The sequence below is a fragment of the Panthera tigris genome, chromosome B2 (assembly GCF_018350195.1).
Source record: "Panthera tigris isolate Pti1 chromosome B2, P.tigris_Pti1_mat1.1, whole genome shotgun sequence".
In the NCBI taxonomy this organism is placed as follows: Eukaryota; Metazoa; Chordata; class Mammalia; order Carnivora; family Felidae; genus Panthera; species Panthera tigris.
In genome coordinates, this window is record NC_056664.1 from 38,515,949 (window position 1) to 38,534,531 (window position 18,583).

The following is an 18,583-nucleotide window of genomic DNA, read 5'->3' on the forward strand; positions in this document are numbered from 1 at the left end:
GCCCCACAGTCCTGGCCCTGCCTTTCCTGGGGATGGTGCTGGGTTGGCTTGGAATTTAATCACTTCCTTGGAAGCAGAGCCTAGCTCCCCAGGGGGCTGCCGGTTCACCACGCCCCCCCCCCCACCCATGCAAGGCCAGTGGTTTTATTTATGATTTCTGATTTTATTTATTTCCCTGCCTCAAAGCTGTTCTTCTGCATACAGAGAACTCTGCTGCCTACTGCCTGCTGCCTGCACAGCCAGGACTGCTGTGAGCTGGGCTGCGATGGATGGCAGAGTTCGCCCATCGCATTGGCTGAGAAGCTGGTCCCCTTCCTGGGGGTGATTGATGTGACACGGCAAGGCCCTGCCTGCACCCGAACATCACCCCATGAGCTTTCCCAGCACAAGGCTTTGGGATGGATGGGGCAACACAGGCCTTGACTGCAGGGGGCTCCTAGAAAGTTCTGCCCTAACTCAGAGGACTCGGCTCTGCCTATTTTCCCTTCTGCCTCAGGACCAGCCCAGCCAGGGTCTGTTTCTAATGCATGCTTACCCCCTCCCTTTTATTGCCGGGGACCAATTTGGAGGACACAGCCCTTGGGAGGATGTCTGTACTGGAGACCACAAAGAGGGGGTAGGGAGGGGACCATCATCTGTACCTCATCTCTATTTGTCATATTTTCTACCTCACTTGACAGCCACGCCATTCTCCCAGCTTCCCTCCCCCGCCCCCTACCAGGGTCCTGCCAAGTCCATGGTGTCTCAGTCTGTATCTAAATGGGAAAACAGAAATCAATTCAAGTACACAATGGAGGCAATGTATTGCAGGCCCTGGTTACACAGATGTTGGAGGAGCCAAGAGCCAAATGGAGCAGTGAAGTAATTCAGAAATTAGCAAACCTCCAGGAGCCACCGCCAGCCCCGGAGCTGGACAGAGAAAGGGAAGGGGGGCTACTGACAGAGCCTGGGGAGCTGGGGTCACCTGGGACAGCTGGGACCGTGATGGCCGCCAGAGGAGGAGCTGGGCCATAGCTGCTCCAGGCAGGGAGAGAGGGGCCATCCCCTGCTGCTTCTTTCCCGACCCTGCACTCCCCTCCGGGGAGACGGAACCCAGTAGACACAGACACGGAGTCTGGGGAAGGCAGCCGGCAGAATGAGATGCAGGGGAAAGGCGGGGCAGGGATTTGAGAACAACAGGCCCAAGACCAACACAGTGGGATCCCCAGACCACCCTGTGCTGAGACCTCGAGGCCCCCTGGCCAAGCCCACTGCCATTTCAGGGTGGAGCCAAGATCTCCGCCTACTGCCCCAAGGATGGGACCCTGTGGAGGGCTTCCCCCGGGGTAGGATATGTCGGGCTTCTGGCCCTGGCCCCCTTCTTGAAGAGCAAGATCTCCTTTGACACTTGAAGGCAGGTGGCTAAAGAGAGAGGGCTGATTGTGGTAATGGGGACTCACTGACCTTTTCTTTCCCAACTCCACCCTGCGGGTCACTGTGGGAGAGACAACGCGACGCGCTCACCAATCCACCTCCTCCACCTGAGCACGTGGCAAGGCGAAATCTCCCAGCATCCCCTGCTCGGCGGCGCGGGCCACGTGACCAGTCCCGGCCAATGGCGTGTGGGCAGGGGTGAGGTGGGTGTCTTGCAGTCCAAGACCCTTCAAAGCACGTGTGAGTTCCGCCACATCTTCTTTCCCTGCCACCGCCAACCTGGATGTTGACACGTGTTGACATGATGCCGGAGGATCGAAGCAGCAGAATGTCTAGCGAGAATGGCTGCCCTGGAGAGTCAAAACCTACACTGGAATGCACGAATTAGAAAACAACGACAACAAAACTTTATTGTGTTAACGTACTGAGAGTTGGAGGTTTGTTTTGTTTGTTCGGTTGGTGTTTTTCACTTTGTTTGTTTACCGCAGCATACCTGGCGTTACAGAAATGGAGTTCTAAGCCATAATGCGTTCTCCCAGAGAGACGGTTAGTCCCCCTCATATTTTCAGCCCTTGTCCCATTTCTATGTTTTTTGCTAAGACCACAACCTCCGTGGAAGCCAGGGGCTGTCTTAGGCATCGGCAAGCCAGCAGAGGGGCTGATGCAGAGAAACCCAGTAAGTAACTGTTGACTAAATGGGTGGGTAGGTGAACAAATGAACAAACCAAAGCCAGCTAAGTGCATCTTAGAGCTGGATCCTGGCTTATCCTGGGGCACCAGAAGGAAAACACAGTTTCAAGGAAGCCGGGATATAATTCAGGGGAAGCTTGACGGGTTAGAAAAACGACCCATTCAGGATGCGTGAAATACAAGGCAAGGCATTTAGAAGTGAAACACCAGCCTTGCCCATCCTGGAGGAGGCAAGGAGAAAACCCAAGGGGACCCAGGATCGCAGGGGACACAAGCCTGATAACATCCTCAGTGACAGGCCAGCCTACACCTCTGGGACAGGACCCAGGAAGGAGGAAGCAGCACATGCAAGACAGGGTGCGATCATCCCACTGTACTTGGCCTTCTCCCGCATCTTATTTTAGCTGTCACATTTAAGAAGGATTTGGAGGTTCTGGGGTGGAGCCAGAGCCAATAGGAGAAAGGATGAAGAGTGGGGGCAAAAAAAAAAAAAAAAAACCCTGTAGGGAAAGCCTAGGGGAAGTGGGAGTTAAATGGGACTGAGAGAGGCAGGTGGATGCTAATGAGCACCCCTCTAGTTTGGGGGAGGGAACAGAACCAGCGGATGTGGGTTCATATAGCAGCAGAGAGACTTACGTGCCACCCAGGCAGCGAAGCTTGGTTGAAAGGGAGCCGTACATTGGGGAGATAGGCTGGCTGCTCAGGAGGTCTTGGTGGGCCCTTTCCTGGCCCTACAAAGGGCCAAGCACAAAGGGTGACTGGGGGCGTGATGTCCCAAAGGTGTGGGAAGCAGATAAATATCTAATAATGTTCCTAGTGCCTTATGACAAGAAGGGAGAGGACCCTGACCAGCACCTGCCAACTCTGGTTTGCGGGTCTGAGGCTGAGGGGCATCATGGGAGCCTCATGGATCCCAGGATGTCAACACAGGAAGGATGCTGGGAGGAGCAAGAGGCTTTCAAATATGGTTTCCCTGCAAGAGAAAACTGGTCAGGTCCCCCTACCTGAAGGGCCTCTCTGTTGTCCGCTTTCACCAGCCTCTCACCAGGAGACATGACCCTCTCCCAGATCACACCTCTAGGTTCTCTGCGTCCCTCCTCCCACCCTCAGCATGCCCCCCCCCCCACCCTCCTCCACGTGTCTGCCTCCTCCTCTCCACCGGGGGGCAGTCTCTGGGCTTCCTCCTGCTTTTCAATTACTTGTAAGCCAAGCCACAGCCCTACGTGGGCCCATGAGGTGGACTGCTCCAAGCCGCGCTTGGGAAACAGCTAACACATCGGCCCCCCCAACTCGTTTGTTTGCCCGTGGGGGAAGTTCATTGGTCTTACTGAGCGCCCCAGGCGCACCTGGCCCCTCCCATCTTTCTCCTGTAGGAACCCTGCAGCCGCCCCTGCACCTGGCCACTAGAGGGCACCATGCCCTCACCACCACCCCAGCGATCCTTCCCTTTCCTATTTCCCTCTTCCTGGTAGAAAAGCCCCATCAGCCTTGGCACAAAGGAACCAGTGAGGAAATTCCAGGACAATTGAAGGGGCTTAAGTTACAAGGTGTATGAAAGCTGAAAGGTGGATAAAAACGTGCGCCCGGCACTGTGCCAGATATCAGGGATTAAAAGATAAATAAGACCCCTAGCTGCCCACTCTCAGCCTTAAATGGGAAACAGACAAGAAACGGGCAATAACTATGCAGTGGGGATGAGCCCAGGGAGTTAGAGAAATGTAGCCTGCTGAGGGAACATCCAAAATGTGCCCCTGCCTCCTGACTGGCAAGGGGCTCAGAGAAGATTCCCACAGGAGCCAAGTCTTAAAGGGTGAGCAAGGAGTAGCCAGGTGAAGGAGGGAAGGGCATCCCATGGAGTGGGAACAGCATGAGCAGAGGCTCAGAGGTGTGAAAGTGTTCAGACTGGAATGTAGGGTAATTAGAGCTATGTCATAGTCTAGACAACAGGATCCGTTCCTCTCCTTGCTGGTTGGAGGAAACCCCAACTATGCTACTCTAAGAAACCTAGCAGGGTTCCCCGGCTTTCCCATTGTCCTGCTCTCCTCCTCCTCCTCCTCCTCCTCCTCCTTCTCTTCCTCCTTCTCCTCCTCTCCAGCCTCCTCCTCCTTTTCCTCCTCCTCCTCCTTCCACGAAAGGGGTGGATGTCCAAATTTGGGGGAAAGGAGCTACCACTTGGTCCTCATTGGTGCTCCCTGAATGCTGATCTCTGGTTCAGATATGACGACCATTCCCATTTTGCTCATGTGATAGCCAGGGCTCAAAGAGATCAAGGGGGCTGCCCAGGTTACACAGTGAATGAGCGACAAAGTGAGACTCCGGCCCCAGATCCTATGGTCTGTGCTGGATAGGAGAAGGGACCTTGCCCAAATGCCTTGTCTCCAATAAGGCTGGCATTAGCCATTTTTTAAGCAGATTTTTTTTTAAGCAGATTTTTTAAAAGAAGTTTTCAGATTACGAAAGTAATGCATGCTCATTATTTTAAAAATCAAACAATATAGAAATGCACAATATTGATAGTAAAATCCCTCCTAATCCCAACTGTCCCTTTCCAGATAACTACTATTCACAGCTTGGTATCTATACTTCTGGATGTTCCCGTGGGTTTGCAAATATATATTATTGTACATTTTCTAAAATGGCATTAGGCTTGTCTGCAATTTGGTTTCTTCACTTAGTCAGTCTTGGACAACTCTCCATACCCCGTGTGTACTGCTCTAGAAAGTGGAGTCTCTTGTGATCCCCATTTATCTCTGAGGAAGCTGGGCTCAGGGAAGGTAAGTTGCCCCAGGCACACGGCCCACAAGGGACAGGCTTGTCAGCCCAGCAGGATCTGGGACGTCCAGCGGGGAGCTGCCCACAGCTACACCCGCCCACTCAACACTTTTCTCCCAGCAGCCTTGGCACCGTCGTCAGATGCTGGGAATTTTTAGGAATGGATTTTTGTGTCATTTGTAATAGATCAGAAATATCCCAGCAAGACAGATTGCCTGAACCTTTTGGGTGGTTTTCTGTGAGCTGATAAAGTCCTGTCAGTTGAAAATCAAGGCTCATCCTGCTGGTATGTCAATGATTTCCCTCCCCCCCACCCAGGAAGGCAGCCTTGGGTAGCATCTCTTTTTGGGTGGGAGGTGGCTGGGGGGGGTGGGGGTGGTAAGGGCAGAGTGCAGCAGGAAAGACCAGCTCACCCAACACCCTCCTGGAATAGCCAAACTTCCAGACTGGAGGAGGCAGGCATCATCAGGATTCAACCAGAAGCATCCCTTCAAATCCCACCTCTCAACGCGTGGTCTTGGCATCACCTGGGAGCTGATTAGAAATGCAGAATCCCAGACTCCAATCCAGACTTGCCAAATCAGAATCTGCATTTTAACACAACCTGCAGGGGTTCCCTTCGCAGAGCCAAGTACGAGCAGCAAGTCTTTGGCAGTATTCCAGAGCCTGTAAAGCCAACCCGTGGTTTCTTTCCTAGATGTGTGTAGCTGATGTACTCGGTATTAGAAACTTAATGAGAGCTAGCAATTACAGGGAAGTTTCCAGGTACCGGGCAGCGCTGGATGTGTTTTGCCTGGATTACCCATTTAATCCTCCCAAGGACTCTCAGAGCTGGGGTCCCGTTACTATACCGAGAGGAAACTGAGATGCAGAGAAGTTACCTAACTTGCCTGAGGTCACATGCCAACATGCAGGTGAGCTGGGACTCCAAGCCTGCCCCCCAGAATGGTAACCACTTTACCCCGCTGTCTGCAGGACGGCGGGAAGACTGACACGGAGCTGTTCTGACAGGCATCTCCGGAGCAGCATTTCTAAGCTCTTGCCAATACATCTTGTTTTATTCTTCCCCCTCCCCGCCTTCTGTCTCCCCAAAGACAGATCACCTTAGAGAAGCCGAGAGAGCTCAGCATTGCGGAGACTGGGAAGTAACGGCAGCATGTTACATTTGCAAAACCCTTTATCATCCATCATCTCCCTTTATCCTCCAAGAACCAAGCGAGATGAGGCAGGTGTTATTATCCCCACCAGACAGATGGGAAAAAGAGGACAGACATGCCGAGTGACTTAGCCAAGGTCACACGAAGCTAAAACTAGCAGCTGGGTCTCCTGGAAGCATTTCCTCTCTCCAGGCTGCCCCCTTTTCTAGAAGACTCCATCCCAGTCTCCCTATCCTGAAGGCAGCCTGTATCTCCTCTCAGTACTTCCACAGCTCTGTGGGGGAACCCAGTCCCCGATGGGGCCTCAGCCTCTCTCCCAGGCTGCCTCCTGCCTGAAGCAATTATAAATCACGGCATATTCCCTTCATTCAGACCTGATGTTTAATTCATCGCTATTCTGGCTGCTTTAATGCAGAACATTTATTCAGTGGAATAGCTTTGTTTTGCCTCCCAAGCTTTATTCTGTTTAGAATACCGTTTTCATTGCAGAGGGGGCTTGCTGTTAGCCAGCTTCTAGGACCCACCCCCCCCCCCACCTTTCCATTCCCCAGGAGCAGCCCACCTCGGTCTTCTGCGGGGACCCACACTGGGGCTGTGAGTCAGCTTCAGCTCCTGACCAGGAGTCCAGACTTTGCTGTTGTTGGTCCAAACACCTGACGTTTTCCATTTGCTCCCCGTCCCTTTCGCCCAGGCCACATGCCTGGTATAATGAACTGCCTGGCTTCCTTTCCCCTTGCTCCCAAACTCCACAGCTGGGAAGGCTTGCCACCCCCCCCCCCTACTGTGTGCCTCAGGCCCACACCCCAGGTGGACATCAGAAATTAGAGGGACCTGAGCAGGTGGTATAGCTGTCATGTTGCACCCTTGGAACTTCTGCCTCATGCCATTAACCACCTCTTCCACTGCCTCCAGTCTAGACAAACCTAGACCCTTGGACTCCTGTCCTTGAATGTCATGCCAAGGCCTTACCTTTGGTGATAGATCTCCTAGCTGATAATTTCCATCGTCCTGGCTATCAGCATATTTAAAGTCAAGAGAAAATGGCGAAGCCTACTAAGTGTCTGTGTCCAATACCCATTCTCCCCCGCTTTTGCAGCAACAAGACCCTTAGCTGAACACCAGGCTTGAAATCCAGCTAACACATTAACGCTATATTACCTAGAATCCCTTGCAGCTAGGTGGGTCCATTTGACCAGGTTCTGGCCAATGAGATCTAAGTGTAAGTGTTATATAGGACTTATGTGAAGCCTTCGTAAAAAGGAGAAAGCACAATTTCCTTAATCTCTTTTCTCTTACTTGCTAGCTGAAACGTGGCTGCAAAGGCTGGATCTCTGGCAGGCATTTTAAGACCATGAGGTGGAAGCCACATGCAGGCTATAGGGGAGACGTAGACAGAAGGAGCTCAGGTCCCTGACTCTGAAGATTCACCCTGTTTGTGTGGTTGGCTAGTCTCTGGATTTCTTTTTGCAAAAGCGATAAGCTTCCATCTTGTTTTAGCTACTTTATGTTGTATCTTTTAGTACGTACAGGTAGTCAAATTGATTCCTAAGTAAGGAAGACACGGCATTTCTTCACCTGTTTCTTCATCTGACTGACGGGAACTGCTTACCTGCCAAGGCCAGTGCCTGAGCCAGTTTCAGATACAACATTTATGGATGTGACACGTGATAGGAATGAGGGACAGGAGAGATCCAGTTCAGGGAAAGGGGGCCTGGGACACAGAATTAAGGGTGCATGGATATCATTCAACCACTCACTGTATGGATGACAAGACTGAATTTCAGACAGAATTAATCATTAGTCTGCCGTCAGAAATTCAGCCCACCCCTCCACTACCACTTAAGAGGGCTTGGAAAGCCTCAGAGAAAACCTGACATGCTTTCTAACCTCGCAATGCACTGGTCCTGACTGTAGAGTCAGAGCTTGCCTGGGTAGGGCTCTGCTCCTTTCTTCTGCTGGGAGATGTGTTACTTTAAGAAGCACCAGACTGTTCCTTATCATCATACAAAGCAGATGCAGGGGGAAGAATCTATCCTTTTTGGGGTGACGCTGCTCGTGAGGAGGTGAACTGCTTCTACCCTGCCTGAGGCTGGAGGAGGGCAGTTTTTCCATTTTTCTATCCCCAGCTCCCCCAGTCTGTCCATACAGGGTGATGATTAAGCACAGGCACTGAGACCAGACTGCCTGGTTCGAATCCAGGCTCCACCACTTACTGAATGTGACCTCAGCAAAACTGCTCAACCTCCCTATGCCTCAGATCCTCCCATCTCTACAAGAGATGAAAATTTTTTTTTTAAATTTTTTTAACGTTTTATTTATTTTTGAGACAGAGAGAGACAGAGCATGAATGGGGGAGGGGCAGAGAGAGAGGGAGACACAGAATCGGAAGCAGGCTCCAGGCTCTGAGCCATCAACCCAGAGCCCAACGTGGGGCTCAAACTCATGGACCGCAAGATCGTGACCTGAGCTGAAGTCGGACGCTTAACCGACTGAGCCACCCAGGCGCCCCAAGAGATGATAATTTGTGCCTACCTCATAAGGTTACTGCAAAGATGAAGTTAGTAAGAAACTAGAGTGTTAGCTATTGCTATTGTTTTCCCATGGATTCCGGATTAAGATCCCCATAGGAAATGTCCACATTGAGGTGCCTGGGTGGCTTAGTCAGTTAGGCGACTGACTTCGGCTCAGGTTATGATCTGATCCTGTGGTTCGTGAGTTCGAGCCCTGCGTCGGGCTCTGTGCTGACAGCTCGGAGCCTGGGGCCTGCTTCAAATTCTGTGTCTCCCTCTCTCTCTCTCAAAAAAAAAAAAAATAAGCATTAAAAAAAGTCAAAATGCTAATGCTGACATTGCGTTATTTTGCTCCTTTTCCACATTATCATGTAGTTCCTTGAGGGGAGTGAGCTGGGCTTATCAGCCTTTGTTCTTGAGTCCTTATAATGATGCGTGGCACATGGTTGGTACTCCAACAAGAACTTGTTGAATGCAGCTGGGTAGGAGGGGATTTTGTCCTCATTCTTCAGATGACCACCCTCTCCCCATCTGTCCCCGTCTCTCCTCTCCCTCCTTCCACCCTCTCTCCCTCTGTCAGCCTCTCTTTTGTTTCTCCACCATCTTCCTCTCTCTATTTCACACTCTTGCTCTGTCTTCCTTTCAAACACTTGCCCTGCCCACTCCGGCCTTCGGACTAGCATGCACCTTCCCCTGCCGCCCATGCCCAGCGCACACCGTGCTCTGCTTCCAGCTCAGCCTCCAGCTCAGCCAGCCTCAGCCCTGCGAGGAGGCCTCCGGTACTCAGCCCTGAGGATGGACACTCCGGCATCAGGGCTGGATGGGACCTTGCACACCCCCACCCCCCCCCCCACCCCCGTCTTCCAGCTTCCTCACCCTTCAGATGAGGAGACCCAAGGCCCAGAGAACCTGAGGAGGCTGTCTTAGTGTTGCACTGCCAGTCTGTCCCGGAGCTAGGGTTAGAACCTGGGCTTCTCAACTCTCAGCAAGATGGTCATTTCGCTACAGCATCCTCAGCCTGACTGGTGGAAACATAGCAGGAGACCATGGAATGTTTGGTGGGTGAATGAATGAGGAGGGAGAAAACACCCTTCTTCTTTCCTGGAGCCCCTGGTGACCTGCTGGCCCCTGTCCCACTAACATAAGCATAGATGGCAGTGGGGACGGGGCAGTCCCTTTGTACTGAGGGGTCCCCAGAGGGGGTCCTGTCTCCACTGCCAATATACCTGTGACCTCTTGGCATGCATTCTCTCCCTCCACTGGCACCTGTGTGTGTAGAGACCATGTTCCTTGTTCTCTATGGAGAGATCTTTAGAGGTCTGAGGCCATTTTCTGAGATTAAGCCTCTTCCTTGGGAGTCATGGCCCTGGTCCTTGTCCCTGTGGTTCGTTGTCTACTCAGAGCCCTGTGTTCTGGCCAACACGTGGCCATCAGTGCAGTCACAAAAGTGACTCCTGTTGTGTTCCTATAGCTTGTTGCCAGCTCTGCACATTTTTTTTTTTTTTTGTATTCCACCATCCAGCTTCCTGTCATCTCAAGTTAAGAAGAGATGTCGTGAGGAGCACCTGGGTGGCTCAGTCGGTTAAGCAACTGACTTCAGCTCAGGTCTTGATCTCATGGTTCGTGGATTCGAGCCCCGCATCGGGCTCTGTGCTGACAGCTTGGAGCCTGGAGCCTGCTTCGAATTCTGTGTCTTCCTCTCTCTGCCCCTCCCCCACTTGTGCTCTGTCTCTCTCTCTCTCTCTCTCGCTCTCTCTCTCTCTCTCTCAAAAATAAATAAAATGTAAAAAAAAATTAAAAAAAAGAAGAGATGTCTTGACCTGACACCCCCTCCCTCCAGAGCCCAGCCTTTCCCTCTCAGTCTCCCTCCCCTGCACCTCATCCAGGATGCCCTGAATGCTACCTGGTGCAACAGTTTCTCTCTTAACTGTTCTTGTTTTAATTCCATCCCCTGCAATTAGAGCCTGAATAATGAGTTATTTCACAGGAAGATTGATCTGGGTATTAGGGCATCACTTAGTTTGCCATTACAACAGCCAATTTTGGTTACATGCTCTGCTATGAAGGGGAGAGGGCCAGGCTGCTGGAGCTTTCCGAACCGGGGGGCAGTGGTGGGAGGAGGGGTGCTGGGCGGAGGGGCAGAGGTGGTGGGAGTGGGGGAGGGACGGGGTGTAGCTGGCCTTAGCCTGCATCCCTATTCTTGGAATATGGTGCTGGGAAAGAAATTGGAAGGACTGAAAAAGATGTGATCCTCTCTCAGAGAGGAAGATCCCGGTTTTGAGGCTGGAGATGCCAAGAGTGGGGAGGCCTCCGTCAAATAAACAGAATGAAAAAACCCCAAGTGAAAGAATATTCCAGACTCACCAGTATTTCAAGATGGCTGAACATCCCTCCCCACCACATCCCATACTAGATCCCCGGGGTCGGGGGATTTGCAAGCAACTTCAGGGCATTCACAGCAACTCCCGCAGGAGCTGAAGTTCTCTTTGAACTTTGTCCTGTGGTTGAGAGCCCACCCCAGTACAGAGGGAGCAACTTGAATGTGGAGTCAGCTGAGTTGAAGTCTAGCCTTTGGAAAAGGCCCCCATGCCTCTGAAGTTCATTTTCATCATCTATTTCACAACCATCTAGTGCAGTAATGTTTGTGAAACGCTTGCTGTGGTACCTGTCCGGTGTTATATGAATGCTAAGCGTTATTAGTGGTATCATGCACCACTAAACAGCCAATCTCAAAACCCGTCTATGATAAAATGAGTCTGTGGACACAGAGGGGAAAGTGAGGCAAGGCCACCTTATCGGGAGGCCCAGCACTGGACAAAAGCAATCGCTTTCCACTCTGGTCACTGAGGGACCATCCCCTTCTCCTCTGAGGACCCCAAATATCCCAACGACCCATGCACTTCCAGCCTGGCCTGTGAAAGAGATAACCAGAAGGCTGGTGATGATTTGTTTGAAGCATTTGGGTACCAGTAACAACGGAAGCTGAACAGGCTTTAGCTACATTACCAAAGCCATTAAAGTTAAAAACCACTAAACAACCACAGCTTGCTTCCCATCATCCACCCCACAGGCATCCAAAACAAAACCAACAAGAATGTGTTAGAATAAAGCGGACACTGAGATTTATTAATAGCCTGTGTTTGCGCAGAGTTTTAAAAGCAAGACCCCAGGCATTGAGAACCTCACCTACCAGGCACTGTTGAGAAGCCCGGGGGGCCCTTCCAGAACACTCTCAACCCCCACCCCAGAAACCTCAAGGTCGGAAACTAATTTTTAGGTCCTATTATAAGAGACTATTTCTGAGCACAGCGACAGCATGGGGCATAGTGGGTGAGGATATCTTTGACATGGGTGGTCCACAGGGCAGAGTTGAAGACCCTGGGTCAGCAGAGCAGGCAGAAGGAGGGGGGATGCATGTGGAAACTGGGATTTGGGGGTAAGAGAGTCCTCTATGTGTGAGTAAAGGCGCTACGAATTCCGGGGCAGAAGTAGCCAACAGCATCTGTGTCTGCAACCAGCGCTTATTTTGCAATCATTGGGAGGCTCTACAAACAGGGAGGTTCTACAAACAGCATGGGTGTGCTAAAAAGTTTCAGATTCTCTGAACAGCAACCTGCTCTATACACGCAGTCATCAGGGACCTGGTGAGCAGACGGCCACAGGATTCATACCCCAGGATTAAAGCCACAGACCAAGAGACCATCTGCTAGTGCACATAGGAGGGTATGGGTCAGTTTCAGTGTCTTAGTGACATCGTGGGCAGGATGGTTTGCCCAGAAGACCTGCACCATGGACACTTCTCTGTGTGGTACCTGCTGCCCTCGCACTAAAAGGATCAGAGGGCGGGCAGATTCCCAATCCCTTCCCTACAGCTTCGCTTTGGTCCACAGCGTAACAGGGCTCCTCATTGGAGCCTCTGGATGTCTGGCCGTGGAAGGCTTGGAGCATACATTATTAAGAGGGAGGCTGGGCTCCTTGCAGAAGCTGAAGCTGGTGCCAATTGCAACGTGCAGCATTGTTCAGTCCTTCTGGTTTACAGTCTGTTTGGACATCCATTATTTATGGCAGCTGAGTGGCTGTAGACAAGCTGAGACTCAATTAAGATAACGTTCCCCTGCACAGAAGCGGTGGTTAATGCTGAGAAGTTATTCCAACTCACCCTTTACACTGCACAGAGCTGGAGATACAAAGAGACCAAGGGGCCGAGTTAGAGACACCCAGAGACAGAGACAGAGCAGAGAACAGAGAGATGGAAGGGGAAAGAGGGAGGCAGACACATCCTAAGCCCAGAGCGAAAGGTGCACCCTCAAAGGCCACCCCTGCCCTCGTCTCTCGCCTCCGTGCTGGAATCCCTGCTCCCCGTCTTGCAAGGTAGGGGCTGTGTCTCCTGGATCTCAGAGGTCCTTGAGCCGAGTCTCCCCATCTCCGTGGCTGCCCTCCCTTCCTTGCCTCATCCTGTCCTCTGCCGGTCCTGCATTGGCCTATCCCCTGAACAGGGGAGGTCTGCCATGTCCGAGCACTGTGGACAGAGCCTGCCGGGGGGCAGTGGATGCCGCTGCACCTGCTGTGCTCCCCACTCCCCATGGCAGGAGTAGATGAGAGGTGGGCGGGTGGGGCTCCTGAGAGAGAGGGGCTGAGACAGTTGGAGGGAAAGTAGGTGGCAGAGAAGCGGCTCAGAGAGTTGGGCAGGGTGGGCAGTGAAGAAGGCTAGAAGGGAGACTGCGGAAGTGGGGCAGGGCAGAGGGAAGAGGAGAGAGTGTCCAGGCAGGTAGGGAGACGCCGAGCCTCGCACGGGTTTGGAGCAGGGAGAACCCACGACAGCAATTATGGCACCTAAGTGAGAGGCCATAAGTGAGGGGACTCTGCAACAGCAGCCGGTGGGGCCCTTACTGAGGTGCCTTGCACCTGCTGGTGGGCCCTTTCTTGCACCCCGGCGTCACACGGCAGGAGGGCCTTCTGCCCACTCCCTCACGGCCCTACTCTACGCCCTTCACTGCCCATCACCAGGCAACTTCCCGGGTGAATTGCTCCCGATTTCCATTTATCTTTGAGGCTTTCAACTAAAGGGATTCGCGAGGAGCCGGCAGGTTCACAGGCCTAATCAGGCCTGATGCATCTCTAACCAGACAGGGAGTGTGCGTCTGGATTTGTCGCCCGACAGGTACAGATGTCGGAGGCTCTCATCCATGAGACGGAATCACTCTCGGGGATTGAGAGGCTGAGCGGGCGTCAGTCAGAGGCAGGCTGCACATTTCAAACAGGGGATGGAGGCTGCCAGCAAAGCCCCCTCCGACAGGCCCAGGTCAGCAGGCCCGGCACTTTATAAACTGGATTATGGAAGCCCTTCCACCTCAGGGCAGTGGACATCTAAGGATGTTCCCTTTCTGTAGCATTCGCGTCACCTCCTCTCTGTCGGCTCACGGGTCCTTCCCGGCCAGGGCAGGCAAAGGCACAGATGAAGTCTCAGAGACTTAATATCTGGGCTGGAACCCCAACTCCACTATTCACTAGCTGAAGATCTTGGGCAGGTAGGTCACTTCCCTGCCCCAGGTCTGTCACCTCGTCTCAAGGTGTTGCAAGCAGCTGGTGCGGGTCTCTGCATGGTGGCTACGTCTTTTGTGCTCCTGTAGCATTTGGGGCCTCTGGTGGGTAATGCCATGGTCAAGAAGCCTTGGCCCTGTACTTGTTCTCTGTGTGGCTTCAGACAAATGACTTACTGTCTCCGTGATCCAGTTACCTCCTGTCTAAAAAGGCCATAGTGACAGTGCTCACTTATTCAGGCTGCTAAGAGAGTCGATACCTGTGAAACTCCAGGACAGGTGGGTGCACTGTGGGCCCTCAGGAAATGTTGCTGGTTGTTTTCTTAGTGGTGGGGGTGGGGAATATTGTGGCACCACCTCTATGACTTAGAAGGTTCTTGCTCGCTCATCTTACCTCTCCACATCAGCCCAGGAGCCCGTCAGGGGCTTGGACTGTATCCATCTGGCCTGGATCCTGGCAAGAAGGAGACGTTCCATGAAGCCAGTGTGATGAGTTGATAAAAGAGAAGCTGCCATGCAAAGATAATGTGCCACCGTAATGCCACACAGATGCATGAGCTCTGTCTGGACTTGGCCTTTTGTCCACGGTCAGGTCTTCGGCAAGTGACTCCTCCCCTCCGAGCCTCAGTGTTCCCAACTGTGATGTGCTTAATACCCTCGCCTCAGAAAACCAACTTAGATGATATCTTGAAGCACCTAGTACAATCCCGGGCCTGTGGTGGGTACTTAAAACAATGGTGGCTGGAAGTGATCCCATGGAGACTCACCCCAGAAAAATGGTGAAGATGCCCAAGAATGTCCCACCCTTCCCTACCCAAGCCACCTGTCCCTTCTGCTGCCCTACACTACTCCAAGGCAGTGCCCCAGGCTCCAAAATGATGCAGCCCGCCCCTATACCCCCAGAGCCCTAGCCAACCAGCATTATTGGAGGGTGGCTGAGAACAGGTAGCTCCCACAGGTATAATTCTCAGGGATGAAGAAGTTCTATGTTTCCCAGGGCCACAGGCATTCACAGAAGGTATGGAGATGTGTTCACCAAGTAGCTAGCAGGCAAATGTTAATAGTAGTAAGACAATAGGAAGCCATGGGGGCCAGAAAGAATAAGGGGCACAAGCATTCATGTTCAAAATTGTGAAACACTGTGTGGGCCAAAGGAAGCATTTGGTGGTGGGCCCCCGGTTTGCTGCCCCTGAGACAAAGGTGTCTGGAATAGTGGGACTAGAGGCCGAGGGCTGAGCACAAATGGGGTAACAGCATGCCCCCGCCTTCAGATCATTCCAGAGCAGCTCTGAGTCTCCTACACCAGTGAAGGGAGCAGCTCCTCCCTGCTCCTCTCAAAGGCAGCCCAGGAGCGGGCCCCACAGAGACAGTTCCCCTCACGCTGCCAGGAAGGCCTGCAGCTCAGTGGCCATCTCTCCTTGGCACAAATCGAGGTCAGTCCTTTCCTTTCCATGTATAAAAAGACTTGGGATTTAAATGCCAGTGAGTGATATCCGAGCAGCATGACAGCTACCAGCTTAAACTGAAAGCAAGAAAGGAAGGAAAAACCCATCCAGCAGCCATCAAGTCAAACCAGAAGGGTGGAAAGAAGCCCTGTGCTTCCACATTCAATCCTCAGCCACGTTGCCTGGGTCAGAAGGTGCTGGAAGGAGGCTGCAGGGGTGGGGTGTGGCAGGGAGAGGGCAGAGCGGGTGTTGACAGGGCTCACAAGGAGGGGCCCAGGAGGCACCCTGCTCCATCGGGCAGTGCACCCGTGTCTCTCAACTAGACAGACTAGGTTCAAATCCCAGCTCCTCCACCAACTAGCTCTATGACCGTAGGCACCTTCCTTAACGTCCCTGAGCCTTGGTTCTTCATCTGTAACATTGGGGTGAGAACTCCTTTTAGCGCTGAAGGGGGTTGTGCCTGTCACTCAACAGACAGCGATACTCAGCAAGTAGTATCTTTGATTTCTACCCACTGCAAGGTTGCCCACCACCAACTTCTGGCAGGCCATTTGTATCCGGCGGAACATGCCCAGTGATGGCCGCTCAGTGCAGGGTAAGAACGCTGAGCCTTTGCCTGTCATCTCCCATGCGAGTTTTGGTGTCCTGGGAAAAAAATCCAGAAAATGTTTCTACAGCATAGCTTCACTGGTGGTGGATACCAGAGAGTTGGGGCAATCATCTGATTAATAGGGTCCAGTTAACAACAGTAGCAGGGACAGCGGCTCACATTTACCAGATGCTTGCCTGCGGGCACTGCTCTAAGCACTTAACCTTCAACCCTGAGGTTTAACCCTCATGACAACCTCATGCATGGGTACTACTGTTACTCCTACTTTATAGATGGGGAAGGTACACCGAGGGAGGGTGAGCAAAATCCCCGAGAACTGGGCGACTTGAGATGGGGACCAGAGTGGGTGGGGAGTCCGTGTGTCCAGGTGTAGAGGGAGGGATATGTGGCAAAGGCTTCTGACCAATCTGGTATGTCAGCAGCCGAGCACCAGGAATAGCACGGCTCATGCCCAGCTCACTGCTCAGAGTCATTTTGGCCTCCGACAGTCTCTTATTTTTAATTCTGTAGGGGGAGTGTGTGGGTCTGGTGAGAACATGGCCCTGCTGGCAACCTCTGCCTCCCCTCCCTCAGTCGGGTAGGCATGTCAGGCCCCGGGGCCTGGGCCCTCCCTCTGAGCCCCCCACTGCAGCGCCTCCTCCTTCCAGATTGACTTGCATCTGGGCTTCCTGGAGGCAGAGAGGGGGCAGAGATGAGACTTGCAGGGCCGAAGCAGTCTGGACAAGTTCCCCAGGAGATGCTCTTGACAGTCCATGCATTTTTCCAGCCAACCTTCTTGAAAGGACCTGCTCATCCATCATTCAATCCTCTCCTGGATGAACTAGAATTGTCTCGGCAGCCTGACCCAGCTTGGCCCCCCAGGCTCACAGTGACTGTGCCTGGATTTGCCTTCCCATTTTCCTCAACTCTGGAGGAGGGAAGAGCCCTTGGTCTCAGAGCAAGGGCAGCACAAGGTTGTCTTTGAGGGGGTCTGCTGGGATTTCTACCATCTCTTTAGCATCCGGACCAATTGGCAGTTCCTCCCTGGCCACCCAGAGAGCCTCTGACCCTGACCACACCTACAGTGTATGGCTCTCTCCCACTGTCATGTCCTGTCACAGATGCCGGGCTCAGTGTCCACATTGGCCTGTGAATAAGGCTTGAGTCCAGCCCTCCTCAATTCAGCCCAGCATCCACCTGCCCCAACTGTGTCTATGTGTCCTATGTGTCAATCCATGTAGAGGACAGAAACACCTTGGGGAAAGAAAGAAGGAAAGAAAGAGAGAAAGAAAGAAAGAAAGAAAGAAAGAAAGAAAGAAAGAAAGAGAAACAAGGAAAGGGAGGGAGGGAGGAAGGAAAGAAAGAAAGAAAGAAACCCACCCCACATTTGACATCCATTCTGCCCCACCTAACAATGCATCCCCCACCTAACAATGCATCCCCCACCTAATAATGCATCCCCCACCTGACAACCCACCCCCCACCTGACAACCCACCCCCCACCTGACAACCCATCCCCCACCTGGCAACCCATCCCCCACCTGGCAACCCATCCCCCACCTGGCAACTCTTCCCCCCACCTGGCAATCCATCCCCCACCTGGCAACCCATCCCCCAACTGGCAACCCATCCCCCACCTGGCAACCCTTCCCCCCACCTGGCAATCCATCCCCCACCTGGCAACCGATCCCCCCACCTGGCAACCCATCCCCCCACCTGACAACCCATCCCCCACCTGACAACCCATCCTCCACCTGGCAACCCATCCCCCACCTGGCAACCCATCCCCCACCTGACAACCCATCCTCCACCTGGCAACCCATCCCCCACCTGGCAACCCATCCCCCACCTGGCAAGCCATCCCCCCACCTGGCAATCCATCCCCCCACCTGGCAACCCATCCCCCCACATGGCAACCTATTCCCCACCTGGCAACCCATCCCCCCACCTGGCAACCCATCCCCCACCTGGCAATCCATCCCCCACCTGGCAACCCATCCCCCCACATGGCAACCCATTCCCCATCTGGCAACCCATCCCCCACCTGACAATTCATCTCCCACACCTGGAAACCCATCCGCCCATCCAGAAACCCATCCCCTCCCTGAAAACCCACCCCTTCCTTCACTTGACATCCCATCCCCCCACATGACAACCCATTCCCCCCTCACAACCCATTTCCTCACCTGACATCCCATTCCCCCACCAAGACCTTGTGTCCTAAGGGCATTGGGGCCCAGACTGGCTAAGAAAACCTGCTGGGGGCAGGCTGCTGAAGAGGGCAGAAGAGGCTGGAGGTAGGGGGAGCTTAGAAAGGATCTGAGCAGGTAAGAGCAGGAGTGAAGCACTTGGACCACACAGCAGGAAAGTCTGAGCTGGGCCTGCCCCTGGGGCTCAGGCCCCTGCCCCTCTGCTCTTGCCTCCTTAGCACCCCCTCACCTAGACCCTCCAAGAGCAGTTGAAGCCA